Source organism: Pteropus alecto, unplaced genomic scaffold (assembly GCF_000325575.1).
Source record: "Pteropus alecto unplaced genomic scaffold, ASM32557v1 scaffold121, whole genome shotgun sequence".
Classification (NCBI taxonomy): Eukaryota; Metazoa; Chordata; class Mammalia; order Chiroptera; family Pteropodidae; genus Pteropus; species Pteropus alecto.
In genome coordinates, this window is record NW_006434369.1 from 1615514 (window position 1) to 1631153 (window position 15640).

The 15640-nt window shown below is 38.3% G+C and overlaps 1 long non-coding RNA gene across 8 annotated transcripts in view; it reads right to left on the reverse strand.

Annotated features, from left to right (window-relative positions):
* Positions 1-15300, reverse strand: part of LOC102887488 — a 366742-nt gene extending 351442 nt beyond the window's left edge. For all 8 annotated transcript variants that reach the window (XR_003045540.1, XR_001516647.2, XR_001516646.2 and 5 more), the window contains exons 1-2: positions 15052-15300; positions 13161-13395 (exon numbers count right to left, since the gene is read on the reverse strand). This is a non-coding gene — a long non-coding RNA (uncharacterized LOC102887488). The remainder of the gene's footprint in view (positions 1-13160; positions 13396-15051) is intronic.
* Between the last annotated feature and the right edge of the window lie 340 nt (positions 15301-15640).

Consider the following 15640-nt stretch of genomic DNA (forward strand, 5'->3'; position numbering starts at 1 on the left):
AAATACAAATTTTCAGGCTCCAAATTGCTGAACTAGTGAAGAAGTCAGTTCAAGTACTTAAGATTCTGAGTGCATGTTATGTCCAGAACTCTGCATACTGAGTACAAGCCAAGTACAGAGGAGACAATGACTGACCCTCAGACAGTTTACAATCAGTATTTGAGTCCTGGGGCTGCCATAACATACTCCACAAACTCCACAGCTTAAAACCACAGAAACTTATTCTCTCACGATCTGGAGGCCAGATGTCTAAAGTCAAGGTGTTAACATGGCCATGAACCCTTCGGAGCCTCGGGGAGGGAAAAGCCATCCTTGCCCCTTGCTAGCATGTGGCAGCTGCTAGCATTCCTTGGCATGTGGTCACATCACTCCAATTTCTGCCACCATCTTCACATTATCTTCTGCTCTGCTCTGTGGGATGACCTCCTTCTGCCCCTCTATTATAAGGACACTTGTGATTGGATTTGGGCTCCATCCAGATAACCTAGAATAATCTCTCTGTGTCAAGATCCTTAATTTAATCACACCTGCAAAGACCATTTTCCTTATATGGCAACATTACAGCTTTCAGATATTAGGATCTGCTCTCTTTGAGGGGCAATTATTCATCCCACAGCCATCCAGCCTCCTCAAGGAGGCAGGGTGACCATTGATTAAACTGAAATGACTGAAAACCAAGCAAAGCAGCATGAGTAAGCAAAATTTTCTGCCTGAGTTCAGGGAACGTGGTGCATATTGCCTAAGGTGGGAAGTGTCTCCTGGGACTGGACGAGGCTCTTCTACCTACTCTGAGATGTGAACTTCTGAAGCGCCACGCTGAACCTGACAGTATTTGTCATTCTGGCTACTCTGATGGTCTCCTGTTTACATCATCTTTACGCACTCCTTCACGTTTCTGTTCCACCCCATTATGATCTTGTAATTTTTTGTTATTGTTTTTGTTTCTATTGTAGTTGTCATTGTTTGTCTTGGACTAGTTTTTTCAGAGCTGTAGTGAGCAGCTACTTTTTATAACATGAAAGGCACAGAAAGGTTTCTACTGCCCCAAATTATTATGCTTCGGAACACGTCACAGTGTTTAAAATTCCTCACATTTTTTCTTGAGACTGAAGCCCACCATTTAAATTCAAATATTATTTTGTAGTAGATTATACATTAAATTGTGAAGTTACATTAAATTGTGAAGTTACATTAAATTGTGAAATTACAACTTGGAGGTTTCATGAAGGAACCCTTCCAAGTCATTATTTCTTAAATAAATGTTTAGCAAAAGATCAGTTCTGTGGAGTTTTTTAATGAATGTTCTGAGTCTAAAAAGCAAAAGAAACAAACAAAAAAAAACAGAGGTGACCATAATTTCATACTCAAGAAGTTAAAAAGAAACTCCAACCACCAGACAACTCAGGGCATTTAGAGGGCTTGGTAAGCCTTCAAAAGGGACATAAGCACAATGTGTAGAGTTCCCCAAAGGTATCTACACACAGATGCCTCTTTCCCCCTTAAGGTACATAATGGCAGGAATCATGTCCATTTTGCTTAACTTTGCATTCCCAGCATCACTTTCTGCCACCATCTTTACATCATCTTCCAGCATACTCAGCATCAAGTCTAGTCCTGACACGTAATAGGTACTCAGTGGTATCTGAATGAGTAGATGCAAGGTGGATACATGATGGGTGGATGGATGGATGGGTAGAATAATATCTTGAGAGCCTCAATTCTCTGGATGACCAAGAAGGAGAAAGAGGACAAAGGGAAGGAGAGCACACGGCAGAGGGAGAACAGAGGATTGAAAGGATGGGAACTGTAGACAGTAGCAGTCAAATTTTCCCTATGTGACAATTTTGCTCAGGGCCAGTTCTGATCAGTGAGTTGATACTAGAGAATATTTACAGATCCCTTATGCTACATTTTTGTTGGAGAGGCAGTGCTACAGATGAATGTCTGTGTCTCCCCCAAAATCCAAATGTTGAAGTCCTAAACTCTAATGTGATTGTTATTTGAAGGTGGAGGCCTTTAGGAGCTTTGAATGAGGTCATGAGGGTAGAGCCCCCATGATGGGATTGGTGCCCTTACAAGGGGATAAAGAGACCAGAGCTCTCTTTCTCCATCAAGTGAGGATACAGCAAGAAGGCAGCCAACTGCAAACCAGGAAGAGGGCTCTTACCAAATACTCAATTGGCCCACACCTGATACTGGATTTCCCAGCCTCCAGAAATGTAAGAAATAAATGTTTGTTGTTTAAGCCACACAGTCTGTGGCATTTTGTTACAGCAGTCCAAGGTGGCCAAGACAGGCAGCATGGCACGGCATTGGAACCAGGGACACCTGGATCCAACTGCCAGCTCTACTGTTAACAGCTCCATTTTCTCACCACATAACAATGCCTACCTTTTGGGGTTGACAAGTTTAGAGATCATTTTCCTAAATGACTAATATATAGGAATCTCTGAAGAGTTCCTTTTACTATATACTTTTATCTCCCAAGAGCTTTGCAACGTGCTACATATAAGTATATGACTTAGAAATATTACTTAATGGATGTATTGTTCCTTATAATTGTTCCTTTCCTCCCTTCCTTCTTTCCTTTCACGCTCCTATTTCTACTAGGCAAAAAAAAAAAAAAGTCACATAGTTCAAAGTTCAAAATACACAAGAGAATACCATAAAAATTCTCCCTTTTCCACTGGACTCAGGCATCCAATTCCTCTCTCTAAAGCATCCAATTTTACTAGCAGTAGGGTTTCAATCAACAGTTGCCTGTAAATTAGGGCCGAAATTAAATATTGCACATCCTGGGATTTAGCAACTCAAAACAAAATGCCCTACTATTATTCATGACTCCAGAAGATCTCCCAGAAAGGCTAACCTGTTTCAGCTAGTTTGTTACAATTCCTTAGGTGGATTCATCAAATAGTCTCCTTAATAAAGAATCAGCACATATATTATTCATTCATCACCAGATTTCAAAGAATCAGAACCTTAAGATATATTTGACATAAAATGGTACTCAGCACAGCTTAATTCTTTAGATGACTGAGAGGCTCTATCTTTCAGCACATTTCAGGGATGTCGTTGTGGGTATCTGAATCAATGCAGTACCCTGAAGAAGGGCAGAAGTGATAGCAAATGCAGGGTTCATTCTTTGTAAATAAGTTGGATGAATTTTTTTTAGCAAGACGTTATGATCCAAGATAATTCTATAAGAACCTGAGGTTCAACCTGAGCTCACTGGGGTTGGCCAGTATCCACTGAAATTAACCAGCTCTGGAAATTGAAATATAAAAAAGGTGAGCATCAAGGACAAGAAGCCATTGCAGGATGGGACCAGAAAGAGAAGAGTTAAGGCCAATGACAAAACAAATGAGGAACACAAAAGACCAGGATATGCAAAAATATACTCTTTGAATCTACACATCAAGTCCTGGAATTTGCATAATCAAGTTGAATCAGTAGGTAAATAATGAGTTAAACTGTTGTGGAACCAGGATTCAGAAAATAACTGGGCACCTGGATTGACTCCTATGTTCCAAAGGTGATCTGCCTAATAAGCCAGTTAACCAAGCCCATCCCTGGCCTTTAAAGCCTTATCAGGCACAAACCCTGGGAACTCAGGAGGCCAAAGCACAGAACAAGGGCTTGGCATAAGGATAATGATAACAGAAAGCTTTTTGCTATTATTGTTTGCTTGTATTTCAAATACACTCTTACAGCCACTTGGCTAGAAACCTACACAATATATTTAGGTAAAGTAGTTTAATCATTACAGTCTAGTGAGATTTTTTTAATTTGGCTGCAGAGTCAGTCAAAATTCAACAGAAATTTTTGAAGAAAAACATTCTATGAACTTTCACCCAAATTCCCACACTGAGACAAATCCTGAAAATTTATTATGATCGAACTAAGGTTTATCTATCCCAAAGACAGATGACAAGAAGCGAATTTTATTTATTATTTGAACTATACTAACCTGCAAAAAATAAAAGCTGAAACATATGCTAAAAATTTTTGTTATATTACCATTTCTTTATTCCAATCGCTGAGGTCAACCACATACAATAAGAAGTATTTCATCAGGGTTGTCACATAACTCATTGTGCCACCCCCTAATGGGCTCTCTATTCCACTGATCCACACATCCTGGGTGTGCTAGCGCAGGGTGATATTTTTGCAGAAGAAGGGTGCAGACAGGAAAAGGCAGCTTTCAGAATTGCAATTTATGGGCTAAAGAGAACAAAGAATGGAAACATGGGGTCACCATGTTAGTCCAGAGAGTGAAGAAATACCCAGCTTTGGGTGTTTTGAGTTTTCAGACAACTTCTTCCTTCTGTGTGTTACGTGCATCCCAATGAGAAAATGTGAAAAGGTCTCGGTTATACACACTAATAGCCTAGCTCACTCACTGTTAACACTGAGGGTTCACTCTTCAAAAAGAAGCTGAGAAGCCATAGGCCCAGGCCCAAGTGACCTCAGGGACATAAAATGAGGGTCACAAAAAGCGTAGGCAGTGGAACTTCTGGTGTAGAGTACTAAAGAAAATTCACATTCTCTTCTTCCTTCCAGGCCGGGATTAAAAAGCAGGGACTCAGGAAGTCTACCAGTTAGACACCACACCACTGGAAGGCCAAGTTCAAGCAAAGTATACCCAGACCCAGGGGAAATGAAACAAAGCATGTGCAGCTCGGCCTGGTTCTGCTCTAGGATTTTAGAGAAGATGTCCTATTGCCCCTATTGGAGCAGTAAGATCCAGAAGGCTAGTAAGACCTAATCCTGGGATGAGGGAAAAAGAGCACGGACCAGGTCAATCAGGCATACTCCTGGCCAAGGCCATGTCAAAAAGGACAAGAGGGTCCTTAGGGCCTCATCACAGTCCAGAGCAACTGCTCACCAAGCAGAGAGCCCAGAATAGGAGCTAGAGCTATAAATAAAGAGCATGTCATTGCATAGAGCCTCTTTTTGTAGACAGATGCTAGAGGTAGATAGATGATAGATGGTAGGTAGGTAGGTAGATAGACAGACAGACAGATAGATAGATAGATAGGCAGGCAGAAGGATAGGTAGAAAATGGATAGACTTAAGCTCAGGGACAAAGCAAGGTGAAGCCACAGGAAGATCTTCTATTTAAGGTTTCAATTCAGGAATGATAAGCCTGCCCAAAGCCCTCTCTTCATGGACATCTGACTTGAAGAAGAAACATGATGAAAAGATGATCCAAAAACCATTTTTCTTTTGCTACAGAATAGGGATTTTATGAGTATTGCTATGTATCATTCTTGGGGAGTTCATTAGAAAGAATGATACCATCCCATTAAAATCTGACAAGTAAAACTCTTGAACACTGACTAGTTTCACCATCATGTCGGCTTCTCAACTGCTGCTTGCAACACCATCTCCCAGGAATCTAAAAAGGCCAGCAGAGTAGATCATCCTCTCTTTAAGTCTGATCAAATGTTTGTGTCTTAAAATATATTCACAATATTTTCAGAATAAGAGTAAATCAATGTGAAAGTAGGAAAATTATCAGTTTAAGTAGGACCTCTTAAGGAGATAATCTCTCATCTTCATCTACAATGCTGGTCCCTAATTAATGGATTTGCATTGTTCCATTTATTAGTCTGATTATTTGGGCAAGATACTTCTCTGAACTCCAAATTCTTTACTTGTAAAATGAGAATGTTACTAGCACTACTTAGAATTCAAATTAGAATCAAGTATGAGGATACATAACTTGTAGCTGTACAAATGTCTTAAGTTTCTGCAACAGTCATTACTTCTCTAAGAAATAGAACACTAAATTGTAAATGTTAAGATGAATACTTCATTCCCACTAAGACCAATAATTAAGAAACTTAAATTTCTTGGTATTCTCCATCTCTAGAATGAAATTACCCATTATGAGAGAACTACTGAAGTTGTTTGGATTTTTTTAAAAGTCATTGTTTAATTCAAAATATTAGTATTACATTGACAGTTGCAAAATTCTAGGTTATCGTAATCCATACTGGTATCTATTCTAAGATTTGAAAAACGAAAACAAAATAATTTAAGAGCAGGATGTCACAGAAATTAATTTCAAATATAATTCCCCCTCCCCCCATAATTGTCTGTAGCTATGTCTAAATTATCAGGATTATCTATTGATGCATTCTAATTACCAAAAGTTTTGTTTCAGATTTTCAGGGACTTTCACGCGTGAATCACTTGAAATTCCATCGTTCCACTGAAATAAACATGTTGACCCACGTGTTCTGGATTTTGCAACAGAGGGTGGCATCAATATCCTACACATATAGTGCATTTACCAATCCTTATGTATGTTATGCCTCACAATAAAAAATATATGTATGCTCTGGTTTTTCTTCAGATCGTATAAATCTTTTGCCTTTTACTAAAAAGAAATAAAAAAAGATAAGGTAAGACTATGAAAATACAATCTCTTTTTCCCAAGCTCAAATAATTTTTCAAGTTGTTGTCAAGTCGTCCAACACTCAACATAGTCTAAATATCTTCCTATATCTTAAGCCAAGGATTTGGTGGCTGTTAACTGACACTTAACCAGGTTTATAAAAAACTGTTGCTGGGTTGCCAAAAAAGTTCCATGGTGCTTCACAGGAAAGGAATGCTGGGGCTTAGCAACTGCCCACAGAGTCACACACCAAGGCTGTGCTTGTTTCGCTATCAGTTTGGACAGGTTAATTTTTAGAAATTCTTAATGTGATCAGCTGATTTAAAAATTTATGCAAGTATGTTCACAAAAGCATTATTCATGATAGCTAAAAAATGGAAACAACCCACATGTCCATCATCTGATACACAGAAAAACAAAATGTGATATATCCATACAATGGAACACTATTCAGCAATAAAAGGAACAAGATACTGACTCACAATACAACATGGATGAATTTCAAAAACTTTATAGTAAGTGAAAGAAGCCAGACAAAAAGACAACTCATTGTATAATTCCATTTATGCGTGAACTGTCCAAACAAGGCAAATCTATAAAGACAGAAAGTACATCAGTGGTTGCCTAAGCCTGGTGGGTGGGAACAGAAGGTGATTGTACATGAACACAGGGCATATTTTAGGGGCAACAGAAAGTTCTTAAAATGTGATGGTTGCACAACTCTGTACCTTTACCCAAAAAAATTACTGAATGGGATAAACTTAAATAAAAATATATATGGCAAGGATTCAACCCTTCCTATCTCCCTATCTTCGCTTCCCAAGGGGAGGCATGACGCTTGAAGCTGCAGCAGCTATCTCAGGACCAAAAGGAAAGCGTCAACCAACCAGGAACCATGAGACTTGCTGAGCTGCTAAATTAGCCAGTCCTGGAATAGTCCTATTCCAAATTTCTTTAACATGAAACCAAAAAATAAAAATAAATAAAAACCCTAACTTTTTAAGCCACTTTTGGTTAAGTATTTTCTTACTTGATGCCAGAAGGTTCTGACTGATATAGACTAGAAATCACTACAGCCTCTTTGGTGGTATAGGATTTACATGTACATGTACTTTTGAAGGAAGAATAGAATTCAGAAAATATACCCGCTCTAGTCTGAATGTCTATATCCTCCCAAAACTCATCAAAATTCATATGTTGAAACCTAATTCCCAGTATGATGGCATTTGGATGTGGTGCCTTTGGGCAGTGATTAGGTCACGAGCCTGACACCTTCATGAATGGGATTAGCACTCTTATAAAAAAGATCCCAGAGAGCTCCATCGCCCTTTCCACCGTGTGAAGACACAGCAAGAAAACAGCTATCTATGAACCAGGAAACAGGCCTTCACCAGACACTGAAATCTGCTGGCACCTTTATCTTGGACTGCTCAGCCTCCAGAACCATCAGACATAAATTTCTGCTGTTTATAACCACCCACTACTTGGTTATAGCAGCCTGGACTAAGGCGATGCATTTATGGTGATGTACGTATGTTCGGGCATCACCAACTGCCTTGTGTATAACTGTTTTATGTGATGTGAAGGACATTGTGTCTAACTATTTTATGTAATATGAGGAACGGTTAAGATGGCATCCAGTGGTTGTTTTATTAAAACCATTTTTCAATCTAAGCTTTTAACTATCATTTGCTATCACTCCAGCCTATCTCTTATCCACTCTCCTTCAAGTCTAACATGAATCAAATGGCTTAAGCATCCTAAATATATTCCAGTTATTATCCCGTTTCATCCCTCCATGTTCTTGCACATTATATTTTCCAACTCTAAAACGTTCTTCCCTTTGACCACATGTTAAAATGTATTTTTTTAATCCTAACTCAGGAAAGTTTTCCCTGACCCCAAAAGATAATCACTCCCTCCCCTTGATATAATCCTGTACTTTGTACACACTGCTATTCTAACTTCTATCACATTATATTGGAATTTGTTTTATTATTACTTTCCCTTCTATTGTGAATGGCAAAGTGCTCAAAATTTAAAAACAAAAACAAAAACAAAAAACTCTATCTTATATTTGGGTGACTTTGGACTAATCACTTTATATCTGAGTCTCAATTTCTTCTTCTGTAAAATAAACATTGACATTATCATCCTATCTCTCCTAGACTTAACTAAGATAACATGTGAAAGCATTTTATCAGTTAGAAAGTACTAATTTTAGTTCGAGTAGGTAAGATTTTTTAAAGGTATGTAATGGACCACACAAATTAAGAAAAAATATGAGATTTCTCACCATTTACTAAAAAGTATTCTAGCCAAGATTACCAACAAGCATTGACCTCCCAAATGCCTAAACCCAAAGGTCTATTCTCAAATCATCAACTGGTCAAGCTATCAGCAGCCCTTGAAACAAATGATCTGGCCTTCCTCCTGGTGACAGTTTCTTCACTGGGCTTTCACCTCAGTGGCAGCCCCTTCTCACTATTCTTTACCTGCCCCTTCTCATCTTCCTAACTTCTAAATATGGAGGGCCCCAAGGCTTAGTATCTTGATCTCTTTCCTTTCTATACTCACTCCTTTGGTAATCTCATCTAGTCTTCTGGCTCTAAATAGCAGTTAATTTCTTCTAACTCACAAATTTCTATCTCCAGACTTCTACCCTGAAAACCAGACTTGTGTATCAAACTGCCTAGATGCTTAAGACATACCTTAATATTAATGGGTGCAAACTGAGCTTCTGGTCTCCCTTATCCCAAGCCCACACTTCATCTCAGTTAATGGGCATTCAGTCCATTCAGGTGCTCACATCAAAAATCTAAGTTATACTTGCCTCTTCTCTTTCTCTCAGAATTCCAATCCAACTCACCAGAAAATCCTCCCGCCAAAATATCGTCCAAATTCAACTCCTTCTCACTGCATCTGTGTACTTTTACCCTTGTCTAAGTAGCCATCACCTCTCGCTTGATACCTGAAATAGTTTCCTAAATAGTCTCTCTCCCTCTTTTTGCCCTTGCCCACCTTTGATCTGGTCTCAACCCTCCAGCCAGAGTAATCCTGTTACAACACTAGTTACATCAGGTCAATCATTATTTAAAACCCTTCAATAGAATCCCATCTCCCTCAGTGAAAAATCCAAAGTCCTCACAATGCCCTTTAAGGATCCATGTAATCTACTCACCGTATTCCCATTTCCTCTATGACCTCATGTTCTACCACCATGCCCTCTGCTCACTCTATTTGTTACTATGCTCTCCTTGTTTCCACTGATACACCAGGCACTCATCATGCCTCTACCTGAATGTTCTTCTACCCAACATCATGCAGCTCATTCCTTCACTTCCTTCATGGCATTCCTCAAATGTCACCTTCTCTATGAGGTCATCCCAAGCCATCTCACTGAAAATTGCAACTCCCTTCCCTCCTACACCCTACCTCCCTTTCCTGGTTTATTCTATTCAATAGTAAGTAGTTGCTGCCTTTTAACATATATTTTACTGTCAATAGTAGAAGTTCTAAGAGTGCAGGGATTTTTATTTCTTTTGTATCCTCAATGCTTAGAACAATGCTTGACACATAAAAGACACCAAATAAATATACCTAAAAGAATGAATAAGGAAAGAATGAACAAAGTTTTCACAGTTCATGATAAATATATTTCTAAACATTTGTATCTTGAACAATAATCAGAACTACCATCAAAGTTCTTAGAAATGACTGGCACTTAAATAACAGCAAATCTGAGGTCATAGTGAAGAAATCCAAGTGACTATGGGAACACCTACTGTACCTAAAGAAACTCATGACAAATAAATACATAGAAATGATATTCAAAATACAACAAAATATTCAGGTGATCACCTCCTAGGCTCAATATAAAGTTTACAGATGTTTTTTATTTACTTCTAAGATGTTTAATATGCACTGTATTCATCATTTTTAGATGGCAGAGATGAATATTTAGATTTTCTTTCTAGGTAAGTTTATTGTGAGAAACAACCTGGCAGATTGTTCTGGTTTCAGCAATTCAAACTAATTCACATCAATGAAGAGTTTTAAATATCTAAGACTATAAAATATGATACTTAGAATAAAGTTATTAAGTATATTTGGTTATAATTTAAAAATTAACATCACATTGAAGAATTTAAAGGAATTTTTCACTTTAAACTTTGTAATTACAAATTATTATATTACTAGTTGCTATACTAATGATACAGTCTCCTGATCTGATTAAAATATATGTTGTCCACAAAACTGTGGATATACCTGGAGAAAAAATAATTTTCTATTTTAATAATGACTTACTTAATATTTTTCTTCTTAACATTATCATTTCTAGAAGACTACCTGCTGGTGAATTATAAATGAGAAGAAGCAATACCTTAACATTCCATTCCCATCAAAAATTTCCTAAGGGTAAATGAATATAATCTTCATCAAACTAAATAATTACACAGAGAAGGGCAATGTATCTTGCTAAATTACAGATCTAGAAAATGAAAATCCAGGACTTTAAACTTAATTTCATGATGCTATTCTTCTAAGTGTCATTTATACTGTGAGTTTTCTATTTAAGACCATTCTATAAAAACTAACATCAGAAAATGTGCAACAGTTCTTGATTTCCTCATCAACAAACCACTGAACCATCACTTTATACTAAAGTTGAAAAGTGAATAACAAAATTTTTAAAACTATATCTAAGTCTACTCAATGCTACTGATAGCATTGAAAAGAGAATTTGAGTAAATCAATTCTAGAAACTTGCTATTATCTTGATTTACAGAAATTTCTGTAAGGATATAGAATGGTCACATATTCCAAGATGAAGCAATGACCTTCAGACATGCTTACACATAGTGAGACTTAATAAATGTTTATTGAAGCATATTAATCCACACTTAACTGGATAAAAGAATTCAATAGAATGTTTTTAGATAAAAACATTTAAATATGTGAATGTTTCTATCCCAACTGATTTTGGATATTTCAGTGAATATTTTTGGTTAACGTAGCTTGAAACTTGTAAGGCAGTCAACAATAAAGTGAGAAGTGTCCAATCATCACTAAGTTCATTGTGAATGGTGGAAATAGTGCCTTTTGTTAGGTTTACAGATGCTTAACCCTTTATCAAGTTTTTTACTCACACATATATGCTTTTAAAACTATATTCTCCACAACAACCCCAGGAGGTAAGTGTTATGATCCTCACTTATAAATCAAGAAACTGAGACAAGGAAATCAAGTAAACTGGCCATTGTGAGTTAGTTGCCCGGGCTGGGATTCAAACTCAGGTCTGTTTCATTCAAAAATCTGTGTCTAAACCTCTGAGCCCAACTTTAGGTCACCATTAGAACAAATTCAAACATATTCACCTCATACATTGGAAGGTAAAACACTTGATGGAAAATAATACTGCACTCTCTATCCCCCTAAATTATTCCAGCAGATAAACTTTTGTGGAAAACATCTGAAGAACATTTGAGGAACTCTGACATCTCCACACAGCATGCTTTGCCGAAAGTATACTTTACAGAAATTTTAAAACATATTTCCTGAACTAGTAGTCCCTGAGCTAAGAATTCATACAGAATGATTATTGATATACCTAAAATTTTCCACATCAGTAACTGTATTGTTCAACAATTTAAAAATAAACTTCATAAGAGAGGATGCACCTTAATTACAGGAGAAATCAGCAAGTCATACAATCTTAAAGCTAAAAGATTTGGTAAAGTTTCCTAACGTAACCTTCATTTTATAGATGATAAACTAAAGTCCGGGAAGACTAAATAGTTTGTCCAAGTTTATACAACTAGAAAGAAGCAAATTCTAATACTTTTTAACTTAGCAGAATAAAAATATTTCCAATTCCCAATCATCTTCTTTAAGACCTTAACATTTTAAATTAAAGTAATATATCAATGAAATTCTCCACCTGTAAGATTAAAAAACACCTTGAACTTGAATCATTTTGATAATCAAATCTTTCAACTTAAATCATTTCAAAGCACCCTATTTTAAACAAAGAAAACTCTCGCTTTCCATGGCAAACAAGGAAAGTAAATACTGTATCAAAACACTTTTTTATTACCAACAGTATTTATGTGAACTTTAATTGCTTTCTCTCAGAGGTGAACAAAAATGAATTGTAAGACTTAAAAGAAGGAATATAAGACTCTTAATGAACATCATAAAAACTTGATGTATACTATAAAGACAAAACAAATTTATAGCTTCTTTGTTATTACATAGTCAAGTTTTCATTTTGTTATAACTTGTGCTTTATATTGACACCTGGTTATTAGGAATTCATTTGTTTCTGGTCACTTTTGGATTTTGTTTACCAAAATGAAATGTCAAAAGTGAAAAAAAAAAATCTGAACCACAAAAGTTCTACTAATGAGAACCATTCACTGAGATATTTAACAACAAAATCAATCATAAATAAAATAAGACAATTGCCTATTGGACCCATCATTGTTACATAACTTTCCTTAGTTATAGCATAATCCACATTCATATGTGTGCTAATGTTGAAAAACACTTTTTAAAATAAAAATTCATCGTAAATACACAAATCCTTATTTCAAGTGAAAATGAACCTACAAAAACCTGTTCAAAACAAGGAAATCTGAAGTCACAAATCACCTTGATCAGGCAACAGCCCAAAATAACTAGAAAATTCTCTAATGGCATTAGCACCAGCCCCAAAACGAAGCACTTGTAGAGTATTTAAAAAGAAAAGTACCTTCCTTAAGGCAGAGAATTTCCAGTGTTCAAACTGTAGTAATCCAGATAGGGAAGGCATCATCAGAACTCCCATCATTTTGAATCTTATGTAACTCCAAATGAAGAAGTTTGATAACTTTTCATCCACGAATGATGTGACGTTGTACTGGTACTTCCATAATGTTCACTGATATTAAGATCTCGTAAGAACAATGCACTGCATGATGCTTGCTAGATGTTGATAATAACCACACCTGTAAAATTGAAATTAATTAACATTAGCTTCCAAGTCATTCTATACACTCAGTTTCATAGCGTTAACATAGTTCAGTCGTTGATGTAAAAATTCAAAGCTACATAGTTCCGACACTCAAATCTCCAATAGGTGCAAGTTTTAATGGATACCACTATACAAAATCATAACTTTAAGAAGTTAAAATAGTGTTTGGATGTTTCTTCCAGTTATTAGCAGCACATTCAGTTTGATGTTTCATTTCTCTTGGCAAACTGAAAAGGCGGGTAAGTCCCAGAGTGTGAGGGAAGCCTCTAGCCCATGGGTGGGGAGAGGAGAGTGGAGATGGTGATAAATTACTTTGGTATTTGGAAGATCCCATAAAACATAATGATAATGACCTAAATTTGCATTGTTGAATTTAAAAAGCCTATTCCGCACATTCCTAATATTTCAACATATCATAGTAGCTAGACCATACTACATTTGCCCACTTTCAACAAACTCTCAACTGCTGTCCCTAAATGTCTTTCTATTAACCAAGTGACAAGGCAGATAAACAACTTTTGTGGTAAAGTAAAAAAGCACTTAAAGAAATTTCATATATAGTGAAGGTGTTTACTAGTTGCAGAGTGGTTGCCTCATTTAAGCAAGAACCAACTCAGAAACACTGGGAAGGTTAACTACTTACTTTGGAAACAAAGTTAGGGAGTCTCCCTTTGCCTATAAACAAGGAGGAGATTCCGCTGCCTTTGCACTCAAAAGAGCCGCAACAGCCATCCCTCTTTGGGGCGGGCGTGGCTGATGGAAACAAAAGGTTAAAACACAAAAGGCAGGCGGAGGGCAGGGTCTCAGGAGCCTCTGGGGCTCACGTTCCACTTTCTATTCAAACACGTTGAAAAAGGGGGTGAGGGGGAGTAAAGTGAGAGAGGTGATGATGGATCCTAAGGACAACATAGGTTATTCTGGGTGGGTGGTGAAACTAAAGGGGCGCACAGGATGGCCGATTCTAACTAGTGGTCCAGGCCCCATCCCTCCATCTCTGCATCTCTGACAGTCAGGAACCTGTGGCTTCCCCCACCTACCCTAGCCCCAAAGAAAACTTTCTTAACTCTTACCTGTTTGCTCTAACCCCCTGGACCACAAGCACAAGAGTCCACTCCCCACCAACTCAAAGCTCTTCTGCATTCTATTGTTGCAGCTTTGGCATTGTGCGTTGGATCTGCTGAGCGCTCCGCAGACAGTTAAGTTATAAAACAGTGAGGAAAGGACCCCCAGTTCCGTATCTCTTTCTTTTGCATGACAAAGTCTGGGCGGGGTGGGAGTGAGACTGTTAAGACCCCATCGATTTCAGTGTGTTTTCTCCCTTGTACATGCAGCTGGAGGAAAATGAGGCAATACCCCCTTGATATACTCTGTCCCCCACCCCATCACCAGTTCCTCATGGAAAGAGGCACTTGAGAAAAATGCCTGTCTGGCTTTTGCCTATTAAAAATGAACAAATAAAACCATCTGTGCAAGTTCGTTAAAGAACAAAAGACAAGGGAGCAGAGAAAGGAGGTACAACTTTCTAGCCAAACTTAGTCACTGGACAGACGATTCCTCTGTCCTCCTAGGGCGGGGAGCAGGGCACATTAAGGGGGAGAGAGAGATAAACAAGACAACAGCCTCCACTCACCTTTTTCCCACTTGGTCACACTTTTCAGAGACGCTCCCCTGTTGCAGTCCGCAAAGCGCATGGACACTTTTGTGTGGCCTGACACCGCAGAAAGTCGAGGCTGCAAAGTTGCTACAGGGAGATAACCGGGCGTCCGGGGCGAGGGGAGGAGAGTTCATCAGAGTTCCCCCCTTTGTTCCCAGTCCCGGAGCAGACAAAGAGGCGGCGAGCAGCGGCAGGTTCTCCCTCTCACCCCTTCTTCCTCTCCCCTCCCCTCCCGTCCCTCCCTCCCCGCCCCCCCGCTCAGTCCCCATCTCCAGGCCACTCGACCCGACCATCTCCTCCCACTACCTCGCTCCAACTTTCCCCAGAGATGCCGACCCTGGTCCCCTCCATAACCTCCATAACGCCCCCTTCCCAACGCGCTCAGATCTGCGGGGGGGTGGGGGGGGATCTCCAAAATCATTGTTTCCGGGAGATGCGCCTCTTTGTTCGCACTTTCCCTGCCAATCAACGTGAACAATCCACTTTGGCATCGAGTTTCTGTCAGTTTTTAATCATCCCAGGCGACAAAATGCGAAGGGCTGGGGGTCAACCCCAGAGGATACCA